Raw genomic sequence first — 18,348 nt, forward strand, 5'->3', positions numbered from 1 at the left:
TTGGTTCTTGGGCCAGAGTGTGCTTGATTTTCTTGTGGTAAATCCAGTAGTCACCAAACTTTTTCTGTTTATTAATACCACCCAGAGGGGATTTAAAAGCTATCAATGACTGGGACCTGCTACCAGACATTGTGATTTGATTCAGGATAAGCCTGAATAAAAAAATCATAGAAAATTTTTATATATTATTATTGATGCTATTATTATTGTTGTTGTTGTTATTTGCTGGGCTAGCATGGGGGTGCCTCTTCCCTGGGCACGTGCTCTCTGGGTTGGAGAGAACTCAACTGGAGCCAGCCTGGGTCTGCTACTCACTCATTGACACAGGAGAGAGAGTCTTGAACTTGTGGCAGGGTGGTAATGCAATGTCTTTATTTGATCAGAGAGACAACTCTTTTATAGGATAGAGCTGGAAGTGGCAAGTAGGAAACGGAAATGGCTAGGAAGGGGGGTGGAGAAAGGCAAAAGTGGGCTGAGAAAGTATAAACTTCCCTAGCAACTGTTGCGATGGTTTTAACTGGTGGGATTAATGTTACCCTCAGGCAAGGCGGGTCTTGAAGAAGATAGATTAAAGGAATGGAATGGGTGGGGATCTTTCAGGAAAACAATGATTATGTAAATAGGCCATAGTAGCAGCAATGCAGGGTGGAGCAGGGGGAGCTGGCTTAATGCCTGACAATTATTATTGCCACCAAGGTTATCACTGGGACTCGGTGCCTACACAGCTTCACCACTTTTGGCAACCATTTTTTAGAGCCATTTTTTTAGATAGAGGGTGAGAGACAGAAATAGAGAGGGAGGGGGACCTGCAGCACTGCTCCACTCCTTGTGAAGTTTCCCCATTGCAGATGAGGACTAGGGCATTGAACCCAAGTCCTCATGCATGGTGATGTGTGTTCTCTAGCAGGTGAGTCACCAACCAGTCCCTGGAAGTAAAACTCAAGTGACCAGAAAGTGCAGGCAATTTTGGAAACCACCAAGCTAACCAAAAGAGGACTCACCAATTAGTCAGATTCCATTTAAGGAAATTTCCTGATTTTTCTTTCTTTCTTTCTCTCTTTCTTTATTTCTTTCTTCCTTTCTTCCTCTCTTTCTTTTTATTTTTTTTGCCTCCAGGGTTATTGCTGGGGCTCGGTGCCTGCACTACGAAGCCACTGCTCTTGTGGCCATTTTTCAATTTTTTTTTTTTTTGATGAAGCAGAGAGAAATTGAGAGAGGGGAAGATATTAGGAGAAACAGACAGATACCTGCAGACCTGCTTCACCACTTGTAAAGCAACCTACCCCCCTGCAGTTGGGGAGCCGGGGGCTTCAAACTGGGATCCTTGATCAGGTCCTTATACTTCATACTATGTGTGCTTAACCTGGTGCACCACCACCCGACCCCTAATTTCCTGATTTCTTTCCAGAGGACTAGAATCATAATATTACTTAAAGCTCATGTGCAATTTCCTATTTATGAAATTTGTATTCTTTTTTTTTTTCTTTGCCTCCAAGGTTATTGCTGGGGCTCAGTGCCTGCATTACAAATTCACTGCTCCTGGAGGCTATTTTTTCCCTTTTGTTGCCTTGTTGTTTATCATTGCTGTTATATTATTATTGTTGTCATTGCTGTCGTTGTTGGATAGGAAAAGAGAAATGGAGGAGGGGAAAACAGAGAGGGGAGAGAAAGACAGACACCTGCAGACCTGCTTCACTGCTTGTGAAGCAACTCCCCTACATGTGGGAAGCCAGGGGCTCGAACCGGGATCCTTATGCCAGTCCTTGCGCTTCGCACCATGTGTGCTTAACCCACTGTGCTACCGTCCAGACCCAAAATTTGTATTCTTTTTTTAATTATTGAAGAAAGGAGACATTAACACAACCATAAAATAAGAGGGGTACAGTTCTGCACAATTCCCATAACCCAATCTCCATATCCCATCCCCTCCCCTGATAGCCTTCCCATTCCCTATCTCTCTGGGAGTAAGGATCCAGGGTCGTTGTGGGTTGCAGAGGGTGGAAGGTCTGGCTTCTGTAATTGCTTCCCCGCTGAACATGGGCATTGACTGGTTGGTCCATACTCCCAGTCTGCCTCTCTCTTTCCTTAGTAGGGTGGGGCTCTGGGGAAGCGGAGCTCCAGTACACATAGATGGGGTCGTCTGTCCAGGGAAGTCTGGTCAGTATCTTGCTGGCATCTGGAACCTGATGGCTGAAAAGAGAGTTAACATACAAAGCCAAACAAATTGTTGAACAATCATGGACTTAAAGACTGGAACAGTGCAGATGAAGTGTTGGGGGTATTCCCTGCATGCTCTTGTGTACTTTTGCTTTCAGGTATCTATTTTCCCCTAGTTTATGGGCACGTGTGAACATATGCTCTATCTCAGGGGACCTGGACTATATCTAGGTTTGGGGACTTTATTGGGGAGTGGACCTGGAATGGAATTAGAGAATACTATGAAAGGAAAGGTCTCACCCGAGTAATGAAGCTGAAGGGTTGTCATTCCACACCTGAAGTCTCTGGACACAGTCTGAAGTGAAGCATGCCGGGGTGGCACTCATTGAGTTGATTAGGTTGCGATCCGCGGATACAATATTATTTGATTTGAATTGAGAGCACCATGCAGGAATGTGGGCCCCACCCTAAGGTTCCAGGACTGGGGGAAATATAGGCTCTATAGTAGAAATGTGAGGTTCCTGCTGTCTTAGGGTTCAAGAAGACAATGGGTGGTTATTGTTATCATCACATTACTTGGTAATTGGGTTAACTTTGGGAAGTCCCTTTGTTAGGGTTTGGGGTAGAATACCCAGCATCTTGTATATAGCTGTGCTACTGGTTGTTCCTGTTCTCCCTGGCAAAATTTGTATTCTTATAACTAAGTGTTTGATAGTAATTTTTTTTTCCTTTGGAAGAAACCTACAATTTTAGAATAAGAGTTAGTGTCACTCTTCTCATTAGACATTCACCTGTGCCATTTAGCTGTCCAGATGTGGCATCCAGAGCACCTGTGCAAGTGGAATGGAACTAGGTGTCTGCACACTTTACATAGTGCATGCCTTGGTGGTTTTGGCTGCTGTGGCAGCTGGCACCCCCTTATCTTCACACCCAGCCTCGTTAATATCTTCACCTGCCACAATGCCCTGTGTGATCTCTGCATCCACCAGCTCCTGAGCAGTGATGCACTGGAGTATCGTTTACAATGAAAAAATCTTGGAAACTTGCAGCATTTGGGACAGTGGTGGTAACAGCTACTGAGTGCCACAACTTTCTGATGGCAGGATCTGGTTCACTGCCTCTTCCTCTGTGTTGGAATCTGTCTGTTCCACAGGGGAGATGCTCATCCCTGCCAGCACCTCAACACAGGGGACTGACTGCTGGATTGCCCACCACACTGCAGCAATCAGCCCAGTGCCCACGTTTTCTTGATCCTCATTGGTGTTGAGCTGGAGGAGGATCTGTTTCAGACAGCGCTTTCCCGTGCGGATCAAGCTGAGATCCAAAGGCTGTGGGACCCCAGTACTGTTTAAGGGGAGATACCCCACCTGTACCCTTTCCAAAGCATGCTGTGAGCAGAGCAGCTGTCCATCAGCAGGAGGATCCAGCCTTCTGTCTGCTTCATGCTGGCATCCACTTGTATCCGCCACTCATTAAATAGATCGGGTTGTCATCCAGGCCTGCTGGTTGGCTAGGTAACCAGAAGGGAGGGAAGGGACGTTCCTGAGGCAGTGTGGGTTGGTTGACCTCCCGACAATCAAAGGCCTCATTTTTTCAGCTCCTGAAGCACTGCAACAAAAAGAGTGCTGTCAATCAGTGCTTTGCTGTCTTGCTCCTTCCACAATGGTCCCCTTTTAGCAGTGTGTTTTGGGGAAGCAACTGGGAAAACAAACTGGTCTCATCAGCATTAATTATACCATCTGTTTTAGTTTATAGCAATCAGTTTTTTTAAATATTTATTTTTCCCTTTTTGCTGCCCTTGTTTTTTTATTGTTGTTGATGTTGTCGTTGTTAGATAGGACAGAGAGAAATGGAGAAAGGAGGAGAAGACAGAGAGAGGGAGAGAAAGACACCTGAGACCTGCTTCACCGCCTGTGAAGCAACCCCTTTACAGGTGGGGAGCCAGGGGCTCGAAGCGGGATTCTTATACTGGTCCTTGCGCTTTGCGCCAAGCAATCAGTTTTATCATTTCCCTTGCATGCCACTCATTAACTTTACTTAGTCCTACATCCTCTATTCATCAGCCACGATCCTTTCAAGAAACTGCTTTCCCACCAATTCTGTGGAAGTCTGTTCACTTAGTCTACACTTGCTTGGACATTATCACAATCAAGCATGTTGGCCAAGTTTAGTGCTTCCTTATGAATGACAGAACCAGTCACAAGAATGCACGGACTTCTTGAAATGAAACAAAATCAGCCCTACCAATGTCATCATAGAGTGTTCCTCGTCATTTTTTGCTGAGCCTCCACTGATGCCTCCTATACTTTTTCTTCAAATTTGGCGCAGTCATTTAATAATGTAGACAAAGTAGAAGGAGTGATCCCATATATATATATATATATATATATATATATATATATATATATATATATATATATGTTTTTTTTTTTTTTTTTTTCCTCAAAGCACTGCTCATCTCTGGCTCATGGTGGTGTGGGGGATTGAATTTGGGACCTCAGAGCCTTAGGCATGAGTATCATTGTAAAGCCATCCTGTGGTTTCCCTTACCCCAAATTCTTTTGCATGAATCTATAGCTTCCACAACTTTCATGTTGTCCTCCAGTGAGAACCACTGGCATTTCCTGTTCCCCTTACTTGTCATATTTGCAGATTGAGGGCCTGGGCACAACTACATGCTGTGTCTGCTACTTCTTGAGGCTTGTTTTGTCCGAAGTGTGAACAGCTGAGAACACAAAGTGAGTTATCTGTCATGAGCCAAAGACAGTGCTCTCCCCAAAACATAGGTCCAGATTTTTTAAAACTCCTATTAGAAAGTGATTAGTACAAGGCCTAAGTCAAGACAGGATTCATGCAGAGATTACTAATATAGATTCTGAATGCTTGAATAGAAGAGATCTTAAAGATAAGTTGTCTTACCTCAACTTTCCAAGTATCTGTCAAAATAAATAGCAAGGCCCAGGAGATAGCATATTGATGATGCAAAAGACTTTGATACTCGAGGCTCTGAGTTTGCAGGTTTAACTCCTGGCACCACAATAAGCCAAAGCTAAGCAGTGCTCTGGTTAAAAAATAAATAACAATTCTGCTTTATACTATGAAAATAGATAGTTTGTAAAATAAGTAAGTTGTTTAAAAATTTTTATTTATTAATTCCCTTTTTGTTGCCCTTGTTTTATTGTTGTAGTTATTATTATTGTTGTTGATGATGCTGTTGTTGGATAGGACAGAGAGATGGAGAGAGGAGGGGAAGACAGAGAGGGGGAGAGAAAGATAGACACCTGCAGACCTACTTCACCACTTGTGAAGTGACTCCCCTGCAGGTGGGGAACCAGGGGCTCGAATTGGGATCCTTACACCAGTTCTTGCGCTTTGTGCCATGTGCACTTAACCTGCTGCACTACCAACCAACTCCCCCCCCCAAAAAAAAAAAAAGTTTTGCAGGGAGCTACGAGCAGCAGATCGCTTTCTCTCCTCTCCTCTTCTCTTCTCTCCTCTCCTCTCCTCTCCTCTCCTCTCCTCTCCTCTCCTCTCCTCTCCTCTCCTCTCCTGGATCAACTAGGAATACCAAAGGAGACCACCCGGACCGAAACAAGACAGGACTAGAATGACCACAGGAACCCAGTAAATCACCCGTGAGTACAAACACGCTTGGCTGGTGACAGAGAGGAGAGAGGGGCCTAAGGAGAGATTAAGTGACTGCTAACATTCAGCAGTTTATCAGTGGAGACACCACCTCCAGTCTGCTCCACAACAAGGGGACAGCTGAAGGGAGGAAAGGACTCCCCAGAGACTCACCAAGTGCAACTCTGAGTCTCCATTGCTACTACCCTCAGAATCTGGAGCAGCAACAGGGAGGGACACCAGGGTACAGAGATCTAACTGGGAAACTCAGGAGAAGACCTATACCTCGGTGGCATAGCTGAGGGGCTGTGAAAGTCTCTTTGCATAACCACTGGATTATCTCTGCCACACCCTGCTTTATCTCTTGGTCAGGAGTCAGTGATTAAGCTAAGAAGCCTATTGATAGTTTAAAAGCCCTCAGGCACCCATAGCCTACAGGGAAGAAAAAAAAAAGAGGCTTTTACACCACTGAGCTCCAACTCAGGGATTGAAAAAAAAACTGTTAACTTCCACCACGGTAAACCCTTTAATTAAACTACTTAGACACAAGTCAATCCAGGCAATAGTGATCAATAATTTGAAAAGTACTGATAAAGGGAACTCATAACATAATATATAAAATGGTTAAAACAACAAGAAAAAATATTGGGGACTCGAACCAGGACAAAAGTCCAGCTAAAAGTCCTCCAGAGGGTGAAGCACAAAACAACAAGTTCAACATCCAAACATTAGCTAAGGAAATAATAACAGGAGTGAGTAACGAATTTGAAAAAATTGTAATCAGAAATGCAGGAACAACAAATGAGAATGTGGAAGAAAATTCTAATAATCTCATGGTTATTAGAGAGCTGAAAGCTGAAATCTCTGAGCTAAGAAGGCAACTAGCTGAACAAGCTAAAACAGTATCAGAGCAGGGCAACAAAATAGATGAACTCCAGAAAGCAGTAGAGGGCAGAGAGAATAGAATCTATGAGGCTGAAGACAGAATTAGCAAGATTGAAGATGAATTAGAGACAACTAAAAAAGAAGTAAGAGATCTCAAAAAGAGATTGAGATGCTGAAAACAACAACAGAGTCCTATGGGATGACTTCAAAAGAAACAATATACACATTATTGGCTTACCAGAGGAAGAAAGAGAAGGAGAGGAAGAAAGCATTCTCCAGGCCATAATAGCTGAAAATTTCTCTAGTCTAGACAACACCAAAGACATAAAGATTCAAGAAGCCCAGAGGGTCCCAAACAGAATTAACCCAGACCTAAAGACACCAAGACATGTCATACTTAGAATGGAAAGGAATAAGGATAAAGAAAGGATCCTCAAGGCTGCAAGAGAAAAACAAAGAGTCACCTACAAAGGAAAACCCATAAGATTAGCAGCAGACTTCTCCATACAAACACTACAGGCCAGAAGAGAATGGCAAGATATTTATCGAGTGCTCAATGAGAAAGGCTTTCAGCCAAGAATACTATATCCTGCTAGATTGTCATTCAGACTAGATGGAAGCATCAAAACCTTCTCAGACAAGCAACAGTTGAAGGAAGCAACCATCACCAAGCCTGCCCTGAAAGAAGTTCTGAAAGGTCTCCTATAAACAACCAGACCACCACAAATAGGACATATATCAAAACACTCTAAGACTCTTCAAGAATGGCGTTAAAATATCTTCAATCTTTGATATCAATAAATGTCAATGGCCTGAATTCACCTATTAAAAGACACAGAGTAGGAAGATGGATCAGAAAACACAACCCAACAATATGTTGTCTACAGGAAACTCACCTAACTCAACAAGACAAACATAGACTTAAAGTGAAAGGATGGAAAACTATCATACAAGCCAATGGCCCACAAAAAAGGGCAGGAACAGCTATTCTCATATCTGACACGATAGACTTTAAAATAGATAAGATTAAAAAAGATAGGAATGGACACTACTTAATGCTCAGAGGATCAGTCAATCAAGAGGACTTAACAATTATTAATATCTATGCACCCAATGAGAAGCCATCTAAATACATCAAACTTCTACTGAAAGAGCTACAGCAATATATTAACAGTAACACAATCATAGTAGGGGACTTCAACACCCCACTATCTCAACTTGACAGATCATCCAGGAAGAAAATCAGTAAAGACATAAGGGAGCTAAATGAAGAGATAGATAAACTAGAACTATTGGACATTTTCAGAGTCATTCATCCCAAGAAACTGGAATACACATTTTACTCAAATCCACATGGATCATTCTCAAGGATAGACCATATGTTAGGCCACAAAGACAGCATCAGCCAATTCAAGAGCACTGAAATCATCCCAAGCATCTTCTCAGACCACAGTGGAATTAAACTAACACTTAACAATCAACAAAAGATTAGTAACAGTCCCAAAATGTGGAAGCTCAACAGTACACTTCTTAACAACTTCTGGGTCAAAGAGGAAATCAAGGAAGAAATCAAAATGTTTTGAGAGTTCAATGAAAATGAAGACACAAGCTATCAAAATATTTGGGACACAGCTAAAGCAGTCCTAAGAGGGAAGTTCATAGCTATACAAGCACACATTAGGAAACAAGAAAAGGCACAAATAAACAGCCTGATTGCACATCTCAAAGACCTAGAAGAAGAACAACAAAGGAATCCTAAAGCAACCAGAAGGACAGAAATTACTAAAGCTAGGGCAGAAATAAATAACATTGAGAATAGGAAAACCATACAAAAGATCAATGAAAGTAAATGTTGGTTCTTCGAAAGAGTAAACAAAATCGACAAACCTTTAGCCAGACTCACAAAACAAAAAAGGGAGAAGACCCAAATAAATCGGATAGTAAATGAAAGAGGAGAAATCACAACAGACACTGCAGAAATTCAACATATCATGCGAGGCTTCTATGAACAACTATATGCCACCAAGCTAGAGAACCTGGAAGAAATGAATGATTTCCTAGATACCTACCAACTTCCAAAACTAAGTAAAGAGGAAGTGGATAATATGAACAGGCCCATCACAGCTAATGAAATTGAAACAGTTATCAAAAATCTTCCCAAAAATAAAAGTCCTGGACCAGATGGTTTTACAAATGAATTCTACAAAACTTTCAAAGAAGAACTAATACCTCTACTTTTAAAAGTCTTCCAGAAGATTGAAGACACTGGAATACTCCCTGCCAGCTTCTATGAAGCCAACATCACCCTGATACCAAAAGCAGACAGGGACACAACCAAAAAAGAAAACTACAGACCAATATCTCTGATGAACATAGATGCGAAAATATTGAACAAAATTCTAGCCAACCGGATACAGCAGTATATCAAAAAAATTGTTCATCATGACCAAGTGGGGTTTATCCCAGGCATGCAAGGTTGGTTTAATATACGTAAATCAATCAATGTGATCCACCACATCAACAAAAGCAAGACCAAAAACCACATGGTCATATCAATAGATGCAGAGAAAGCCTTTGACAAAATACAACATCCCTTTATGATCAAAACACTACAAAAAATGGGAATAGATGGAAAATTCCTGAAGATAGTGGAGTCTATATATAGCATACCTACAGACAACATCATACTCAATGGTGAAAAACTGGAAGCATTTCCACTCAGATCAGGTACTAGACAGGGCTGCCCACTATCACCATTACTATTCAACATAGTGTTGGAAGTTCTTGCCATAGCAATCAGGCAGGAGCAAGGAATTAAAGGCATACAGATTGGAAGAGAAGAAGTCAAACTCTCCTTATTTGCAGATGACATGATAGTATACATGGAAAAACCTAAGGAATCCAGCAAGAAGCTTTTGGAAATCATCAGGCAATACAGTAAGGTGTCAGGCTATAAAATTAACATTCAAAAGTCAGTGGCATTCCTCTATGCAAACACTAAGTTAGAAGAAATTGAAATCCAGAAATCAGTTCCTTTTTCTATAGCAACAAAAACAATAAAATATCTAGGAGTAAACCTAACCAAAGAAGTGAAAGACTTGTATACTGAAAATTATGAGTCACTACTCAAAGAAATTGAAAAAGACACAAAGAAGTGGAAAGATATTCCATGTTCATGGGTTGGAAGAATTAACATCATCAAAATGAATATATTACCCAGAGCCATCTACAAATTTAATGCTATCCCCATCAAGATCCCAAGCACATTTTTTAGGAGAATAGAAAAAATGCTACAAATGTTTATCTGGAACCAGAAAAGACCTAGAATTGCCAAAACAATCTTGAGAAAAAAGAACAGAACCGGAGGCATCACACTCCCAGATCTCAAACTGTATTATAGAGCCATTGTCATCAAAACTGCTTGGTACTAGAACATGAACAGACACACTGACCAGTGGAATAGAATTGAAAGCCCAGAAATGAGGCCCCACACGTATGGACATCTAATCTTTGACAAAGGGGCCCAGACTATTACATGGGGGAAGCAGAGTCTCTTCAACAAATGGTGTTGGAAACAATGGGTTGAAACATGCAGAAGAATGAAACTGAATCACTGTATTTCACCAAATACAAAAGTAAATTCCAAGTGGATCAAGGACTTGGATGTTAGACCAGAAACTATCAGATACTTAGAGGAAAATATTGGCAGAACTTTTTTCCGCATAAATTTTAAAGACATTTTCAATGAAACAAATCCAATTACAAGGAAGACTAAGGCAAGTATAAACCTATGGGACTACATCAAATTAAAAAGCTTCTTTAAAGCAAAAGAAACCACTACCCAAACCAAGAGACCCTTCATAGAATGGGAGAAGATCTTTACATGCCATACATCAGATAAGAGTTTAATAACCAACATATATAAAGAGCTTGCCAGACTCAACAACAAGACAACAAATAACCCCATCCAAAAATGGGGGGGAGGACTTGGACAGAATATTCACCACAGAAGAGATCCAAAAGGCTGAGAAACACATGAAAAAATGCTCCAAGTCTCTAATTGTCAGAGAAATGCAAATCAAGACAACAATGAGATATCACTTCACTCCTGTGAGAATGTCACACATCAGTAAAGGTAACAGCAGCAAATGCTGGAGAGGGTGTGGGGTCAAAGGAACCCTCCTACACTGCTGGTGGGAATGTCAATTGATCCAACCTCTGTGGAGAACAGTCTGGAGAACTCTCAGAAGGCTAGAAATGGACCTACCCTATGACCCTGCAATTCCCCTCCTGGGGATATATCCTAAGGAACCCAACATATCCATCCAAAAAGATCTGTGTACACATATGTTCTTGGCAGCACAATTTGTAATAGCCAAAACCTGGAAGCAACCCAGGTGTCCAACAACAGATGAGTGGCTGAGCAAGTTGTGGTATATATACACAATGGAATACTACTCAGCTGTAAAAAATGGTGACTTCACCGTTTTTAGCCGATCTTGGATGGACCTTGAAAAAATCATGTTGAGTGAAATAAGTCAGAAACAGAAGGATGAATATGAGATGATCTCACTCTCAGGCCGAAGTTGAAAAACAAGATTAGAAAAGAAAACACAAGTTGAACCTGAAATGGAATTGGAGTATTACACCAAAGTAAAAGACTCGGGGGGTGGGTGGGTGGGTGGGGAGAATACAGGTCCATGAATAATGATGAATGAAATAGTGGGGGTTGTATTGTTAAATGGGAATCTGGGGAATGTTATGCATGTAAAAAAAAAAAAAAAGAAGAAGAAACGCAAAACAGAAATTGACTGAGTTTGGAGTATGGCACCAAAGTAAGAAAGCAGAAGTATACTAGAGTTTGCAGTGAGTACCTCCCTAATACTTCCTCTCCACTATTCCAAGCTTTGGTTCCATGATTGCTCAACAATTTGTTTGGCTTTGTATGTTAACTCTCTTTTCAGTCACCAGGTTCCAGATGCCATCAGGATGCTAGCCAGGCTTCCCTGGATTGAAGACCCCACCAATGTGTCCTGGAGCTCAGCTTCCTCAGAGACCCATCCTACTAGGGAAAGAGAGAGGCAGACTGGGAGTATGGACCGACCAGTCAATGCCCATGTTCAGCGGGGAAACAATTACAGAAGCCAGACCTTCTACCTTCTGCAACCCTCAATGACCCTGGGTCTATGCTCCCAGAGCGATAGAGAATGGGAAAGCTACTGGGGAGGGGGTGGGATATGGAGATTGGGCGGTGGGAATTGTGTGGAGTTGTACCCCTCCTACCCTATGGTTTTGTTAATTAATCCTTTCTTAAATAAAAAAATTAAAAAAAATAAATAAAACAGAAAAAAAACAGAGTGGTCTGGGAGGTGGCGCAGTGGCTAAGGCACTAGACTCTCAAGCATGAGGTCCTGAGTTCAATCCCTGGCAGCACATGTACCAGAGTGATGTCTGGTTCTTTCTCTCTCTCTTCTATCTTTCTCATTAATAAATAAAAAAATCTTTAAAAAAAAAAAACAGAAAAAAAAAGTTTTGCAGACAACAATGCACTGTAGAAATTCAAGGGACTTTTCTGGCATTTTATAGATACAGAAACTAAGCTATGGTGAGGGAGTGAAGTGACTTATCCTGGCTTATAGAGCTCAGAGCTGTTGACTGAAGGGCAGTGCTATTTCTGTCTCTCCACAGTCCTGCCTGAAATTCCACCAAAATGGGATCTTTAAAAATCTACTAGTCATTGGCTTAGGAATATTTTCACAGTTGGAAGATGTTTTCCACTGACATACATTTATTAATGATTAGTTACAGGTGCTAAGTGTTAAGATATAATGTTAAATAACAAAGGTCTACCTTTTGTAGAATATATAATATGGTAGGGAAAAATAAACAGTAAGTGGACAGATAATTGCAGGGTGTGATGTGCACAACAAAGGAGATAAACAAAGACTATGCTGGAGAAAAAAAAGAGGGATAATTATTTACAAAGAGTGATCAAGGCATTCCTAAGGCTTGACAATCCCAACATTACCATACTGGTATTCAGAATACAGTTGAAATCCACTGAAGGTGTTTAGACAACAGAGGATTATGATCTGGTTTTTATGATTATGATTTTGAAAGGATCATTTTCTTTGGTCTGGGAGGTGATGCAATGGGTAAAGAGTTGGTTCTGATTTTGATTCCCGGCATCACATTTGTAAGTTTTTAGGCAACAGAGGGTAATGATCCAGCTCTTATTTTAAAAAGATCACTTGCTTTGGCCTAGAGGTGATGCAATGGATAGAATCAATCCTAATTTTGATCTCCAGTATCACATGTGCTAGAGTGATGTTCTGGGTTCTCTTTCACGTTTCTCATCTCTAATAAATAAATAAATAAATTTAAAACAGGGTCATTCTGACTTTTTGGTAGAAAACAGATCAAAGAGGCAAAGAGATAGGATATTTTCATGTGAAACTATAACCCTGAAATATTGTTTGAAAATATAATTGCTTATTTTATTTATTAACTCCATACTTTATTTGGGTTTTGCTAGTTTTTTCTTCTTTTTTACTGTTATTTATTGATTTACTTCTAATTGCCACCAGAGTTATCATTATGGCTTGTATGATGAATCCACCACTCCCAGCAGCCTTTCTACCCACCCACCCACCCGCCATTTTTCTTTTTTGTTTTGTATTTGATTTTTGGTTCACTTTTCTTTTCTTTTCTTTCCTCTTCTTTTTTTTTTTCTTTAGATAGAGTGAAGTTGAGAGGGGATGAGGAAATAGAGAGGGGGAGAGAGAGATACATACAAAACTGCTTCCACTCTTGAAGCTTCTTCCCAGTAGATGGAGACCAGGGCTTGAACCTGAGCCCTAGCATAATTGCTTATTTATATATTTATGTATTTATTTATTTATTTGACAGAGAGTGAGAGCAAGAGCAAACTAGATCGCTCTGGCACACTCAATGCCAAGGATCGAACTCAGGATCTCTTATTTGAGAGTTCAGTGCCTTATCCACTGTGCCACTTCCAGAGGTGCAACCCTGAAATCTCACAATTGTGTGAACCCACGCTAAATCATTAACCAAGAAGTTTTTAAAAGGATATTATTAGGATGCTGCCCCTGATCATTCAAGTGAGAGATGATGGCAGGTGTGATGGGCAGTTTGTAACCCAGCTCCTATCGAGGATTATTTCCCCATTTTAAAATGAAGAGGATGGACTCAATCAGTAATGGCTTCTCAAAATCTGATGTGCAGGTATCACCAATGCTTACTGAATGAGAACCTCTATGAGGAAGTGTAGATATTCCTAGAGTAACTGTGATTCGGCCCATGGTGGCAAGTTACAGAATAAGATGATCCCCCAAAGTACTGGGCCCTAGATCAGTGCTCCAAATCCAAAAGCTTCGAAGAACCAGGAAGGTGGTATGAGTGAGTGAAATGGACATAAGGGATAGTAGAGAGTGTTGTACTCTGGGAGCATATTTAAGACGTATTCAGAGTTTAAAACAAACATACAGCACCCCAACACCCGCCCCCCCCCCGCCCCATGGAAGGCTAGCCAGATAAAACATGATCCAGTCAGTCATAGTAACTGTGCTGTTAATTGGTTATCTGTTTAGACCTTTTACCATGCTAATATAAGAGAAACTCATAGGAGTTGTGGCTGCTCCTATCACCTTATGCTATGAACACTACCTTCACATAGCTATCTACCAATTCATGGCATCCTCTATGCGACAAGCTGTTTGCTTTGTGCTGGCAACACAGAGATTAATATAGCCTAGCACCTGTCTCTCCTGAAAACCTTAACAGGAAAGCGGCAAAGACAAACGCTAACACATCTGGAATATGACTATAGAGGTCAGAACACAATGAAATAGTACATAGGAGTAGCAATAATTGTCAGCTCTTATATCCCTACTTTCTGCTCTGAAACTTTTAAATATACTTCCTCTCATTTTCAGTCACTTTTTTAAATTGAATTTAAAAAAATCCACCTTTATTTTTATACAGACAGTGAGAAACAGAGGGAGAAAACAGGAAAGAATGGGAGAGGAAGAACAACACCCGAAGCAATGCTCCACCACTTGTGAAGCTGCCCCCCACCCCTTGCAAGTGGAGACTAGGAACTTGAACCAGGGTCCTGGTAATGTGTGCTCTACGGGGTGTGCCCTATCACCACCTGGCCCTATCACTCTTTATTTTTTTAAGATGTATTTATTTTTAAATGTATATATTATATTTTTATAATCATTTATTTATTGGTTAGAGACAGCCAGAAACCAAGAGGAAGGGGGAGAGATATGGAGAAAGACAGAGAGACACCTGCAGCACTGCTTCACCACTCAGAAAGTTTTCCCCTTGGGGATCAGGGGGTTGAACACAGATCCTTGTACATTGTAACATGTGTACTCAACCAGGTGAACCACCACCTCGCACCTATCACTCTTTCTTAATGAAGTTTAAAATATAATGTCCCCTAAGAAATCTCTGCTGGCCTAGCAGACCACTTGTCTGTTTCTTGGTCTACCTTCATTTCCTTCTCAATAAACAGAAAACATTATTTTTTAATATGTATTTTCTATTTATCATCTATGAAGGACAACCTTTCACATCAGGCAGAGAAAGACAGTGAGTGGGTGAATGAAGAGAAAGAGGGAGAAGGCAGAGCACCACTCCAGTACATGTGATGCTGGGGATCAAACGGACAACCTCAGGCTTAAAAGTGGGATGCTCTGCCAGTTGAGCCATTTCCCCACCTACTGAGTGGGGATGGGATGATTAGCTGGCCTTGGGGTTAAGACATGGAAGAGCAATTCACTCTGAACAGGAAACAATATTGGTGTTGGGCCCTAAAGAATAAACAAATAGGGATTCACCAGATGAACGGTATTAAGATAATACCGTTGAGATGGTGTTGAGATAAAAGTGCCATATATATGTATGCTTAAGGGAAAATTAGGCTTTAGAGAAGAAAACATGGACTAAACCATAAAGCCTAGGTAGGATTCTAGCTTGATTCTGGGGCAATGAGCGATGGTCTTTTGAGCACCTAAAAAAAAAAAAAAAAATTGCATGACCAGATTTACACTTTGGAAAGAGTTCCTTGATTATCAGATGAAGAGTCTAATGTAAAGTAACATTCCTAAGAAAAGGTCCTAAAGCTGAAGGTAAAAAGGCAGTCTAGTCTCATAGGCCAAGTAGTTTGGTTATGTTAATTCAAACACGTTAGGAAGCTTCTGAAGAAAAAGGATTGCTGGGGGGGGGGGGGGGTCTGGCGTTAGCACAGAGGGTTAAGTGCACTGGCACGAATTGCAAGGACCCGATTGGAACCCCTGGCTCCTCACTTGCAGGGGAGTCGCTTCACAGGCAATGAAGCAGGTCTGCAGGTGTCTATCTTTCTCTCCCCCCCCCCCCGTCTTCCCCATCTCTTTTCCATTTCTCTCTGTCATATCCAACGACGACATCATCAACAAGAATAACTACAACAACAATAAAACCACAAGGGCAACAAAAGGGGGGAAGCAAAAAATAAAAGAAGGAAAAAGGACTGCTTTGTGAATAATAGAACTGAAGTGTGACAAGTGAAAATTTAGGAAACTAGGAGGCACTGTGGCTTGGATTGTAGTAATAGTGGAGAAGGTAAGAAGTAGTCTGCTTGCCGGGTGGAAGTGATGCTTTTGCAGATCTTGCTGACTGGATGTGAGGTCAGGACTTCTGGTTTTGAACACTGATCCATCCAGAGACAATAGTGACGTTTACTAACATCGTTGGAAACAATTACTGTACGTTTGACAGTTTACGTGCCGCAGTGCTGGCATTCGAACTCGGGACCAAGCACAAAATGCTGGGATTTATCTCTCCCTCCCCTTTCAGAAATTTCTGTCTATCCAATAATATGAAAAAAGAAAGAAAAGAAAACGCAAACCCTAACATGGCTGTTAATACAGGCAATAAATAGCTAGCTAAGGGGCGGTAGTGGGCACGGAAAGAAATTGTCAGTCCAGGCAGGAGAAGGTGCTCTGCAGGCGGACGACGGGGGGGGGGGGGGGGGGGGAGGAAAACGGGGGCAGGCTGGGCATTCCATTTGCAAAAGTGTGAGGAGCAAGCGAGGGCTTGAGCAAATGTGGGACGATCTGACACCTGGAAAGTACCTAAACCATCTGCTTTCACCTCCCTACATAGTCCTCCAGTTCTGGTGCATATGCCTGGGGCGCTCCAGGAATTGCCATTGAATGTGTCGGTAGGACTGCACAGCAAGGTTTGAAGCCTCGGGTCAGGTCGTGAACCCTTTGCAGAGAAGGTGGTGCTGGGGGTTTTCCAGGGCTCCACGTGGCTCTGAACTGAGAGGCGGAACCCCGCATCCTCACACTACGCACAGCCCCGCCCTAGTTACCTGAACACCACACTGCTCCACCCTAGTACTGCTCCCTACTGCGCGTACGATCCCCGGCAGCCAAAGTTGCTCCTCCTTCCGGGACCTCTCGCCGGAAGTAGTCCGTCCCCTCCACTTTCCCCCAACCCCCAGCTAAGGCGCGGTGCGGTTCTATAGGACCGCCTCTCGGCTGGGACAAGGCGGTTGCGCTTGCGCAAGAGGTCGGACGCGGTCACGCGCAGCCGGCCGCTTCCGGTGTGCCGCGAGGGCCGCCGGGACGGGTCTCCCTGGCGATCCGAGGTGCTTGAGTGTTACTCCCGCTGCCGCTGTCTGTGCCGCCGCCTTTGAGCCGGTGCCCCGGCGACACCCTTGTCTCTGCTGATTTCTCCGGGCTCCCTGGGGCCCTCGGCAGGCTTCACTGAAGAGCCTGCGGAGCCACCCCGGGTTCCCGCACCACCCTCCGCCCCGACTCCGTCCGTACCGCGACTCCCAGGCAAAGCGAGGAGGAGCGAGGAGGACTTGTCGCGACTCCGCGCCGTGTGTCGCCGGGCGGGGCCGCGGGGCCGGGGCTCCTCCAGCCCCCGGGATGCGCGCGCGAGCCCTCGCCTCCCCGTCCCGGCTGCCCCTGGAGCGATTGGAGCCGCGTGTCGCCGACTGCGGGGAGCGCGAGTGCGCCGCCGCTCCGCCCGCTCGTCCAGCCCCCGGGCCGGGCGCCGCCGGGAATGTGAGCCGCGCGGCTCGCACGCTGCTCGGGGTAAGTCCGTCGCTCGAGCCCGGCCCCTCTGACGAACACGCGTGGGACCGGGAGCCTTTTTTTTTCTTTCTCGTTTCTCGCTTTTCGATGTATCTGGGTCATCTGAGACACACAGACACCCCCACCCCCGAGGAAGAGCAGCCACCACGGAATCAAAAGCGTGGCCCGGGACTGAGCCAGCAGAGGCTGGTTGGCTTCTGTCTGTCTGTCTGTCTGTCTGTCTCTCTTTCTTTCTCTCTACCAGGAAGTTCCTTGGAAGATCCGGTGGGACAGTGGAAAGGTCTTGCTCAAGACTGCCTTTACCCCACCTTTTTTTTGAACTTAAAAAAATTATCTTTACCTACTTATTGGATAGAGATAGCCAGAAATTGAAAGGAGGAGTGGTAGAGGGAGGGAGAGACAGAGAGAGAAAGACCTGCAGCCTTGCTTCAGCACTAGTGAAGCTCCCCCCCCCCCCCCCGTGGGGACCGGGGGCTTGAACCGGGTCCTTGAGCACTGCAGTGCGAGCGCTTAACCAGGTGCACCACCTGCCCAAGCCCTCCACGGCCCCCTCCCTCTTTTT

The 18,348-nt window shown here is 43.3% G+C and overlaps 1 protein-coding gene and 1 long non-coding RNA gene across 4 annotated transcripts in view; one reads left to right on the plus strand and one right to left on the minus strand.

The window, feature by feature from the left end:
- Positions 1 to 344: 344 nt before the first annotated feature.
- LOC132535421 (uncharacterized) lies at positions 345 to 17,464 on the minus strand. The gene is made up of 3 exons (XR_009547205.1): positions 17,054 to 17,464; positions 3,525 to 3,765; positions 345 to 2,190 (listed from the first exon to the last, which is right to left on the minus strand). It is a non-coding gene; the product is annotated as an uncharacterized LOC132535421 (long non-coding RNA).
- Positions 17,393 to 18,348, plus strand: part of HMGXB3 (HMG-box containing 3) — a 56,461-nt gene continuing 55,505 nt past the window's right edge. For 2 of the 3 annotated variants that reach the window (XM_016185295.2, XM_060180901.1), the window contains exon 1: positions 17,652 to 17,786. The gene's annotated coding sequence lies outside the window, so the exon portion shown is untranslated. Of the gene's footprint in view, positions 17,787 to 18,348 lie in introns of all 3 variants that reach the window. The other variant, XM_007516399.3, reaches the window with a different exon arrangement.

This window comes from Erinaceus europaeus, chromosome 2, assembly GCF_950295315.1.
Source record: "Erinaceus europaeus chromosome 2, mEriEur2.1, whole genome shotgun sequence".
In the NCBI taxonomy this organism is placed as follows: Eukaryota; Metazoa; Chordata; class Mammalia; order Eulipotyphla; family Erinaceidae; genus Erinaceus; species Erinaceus europaeus.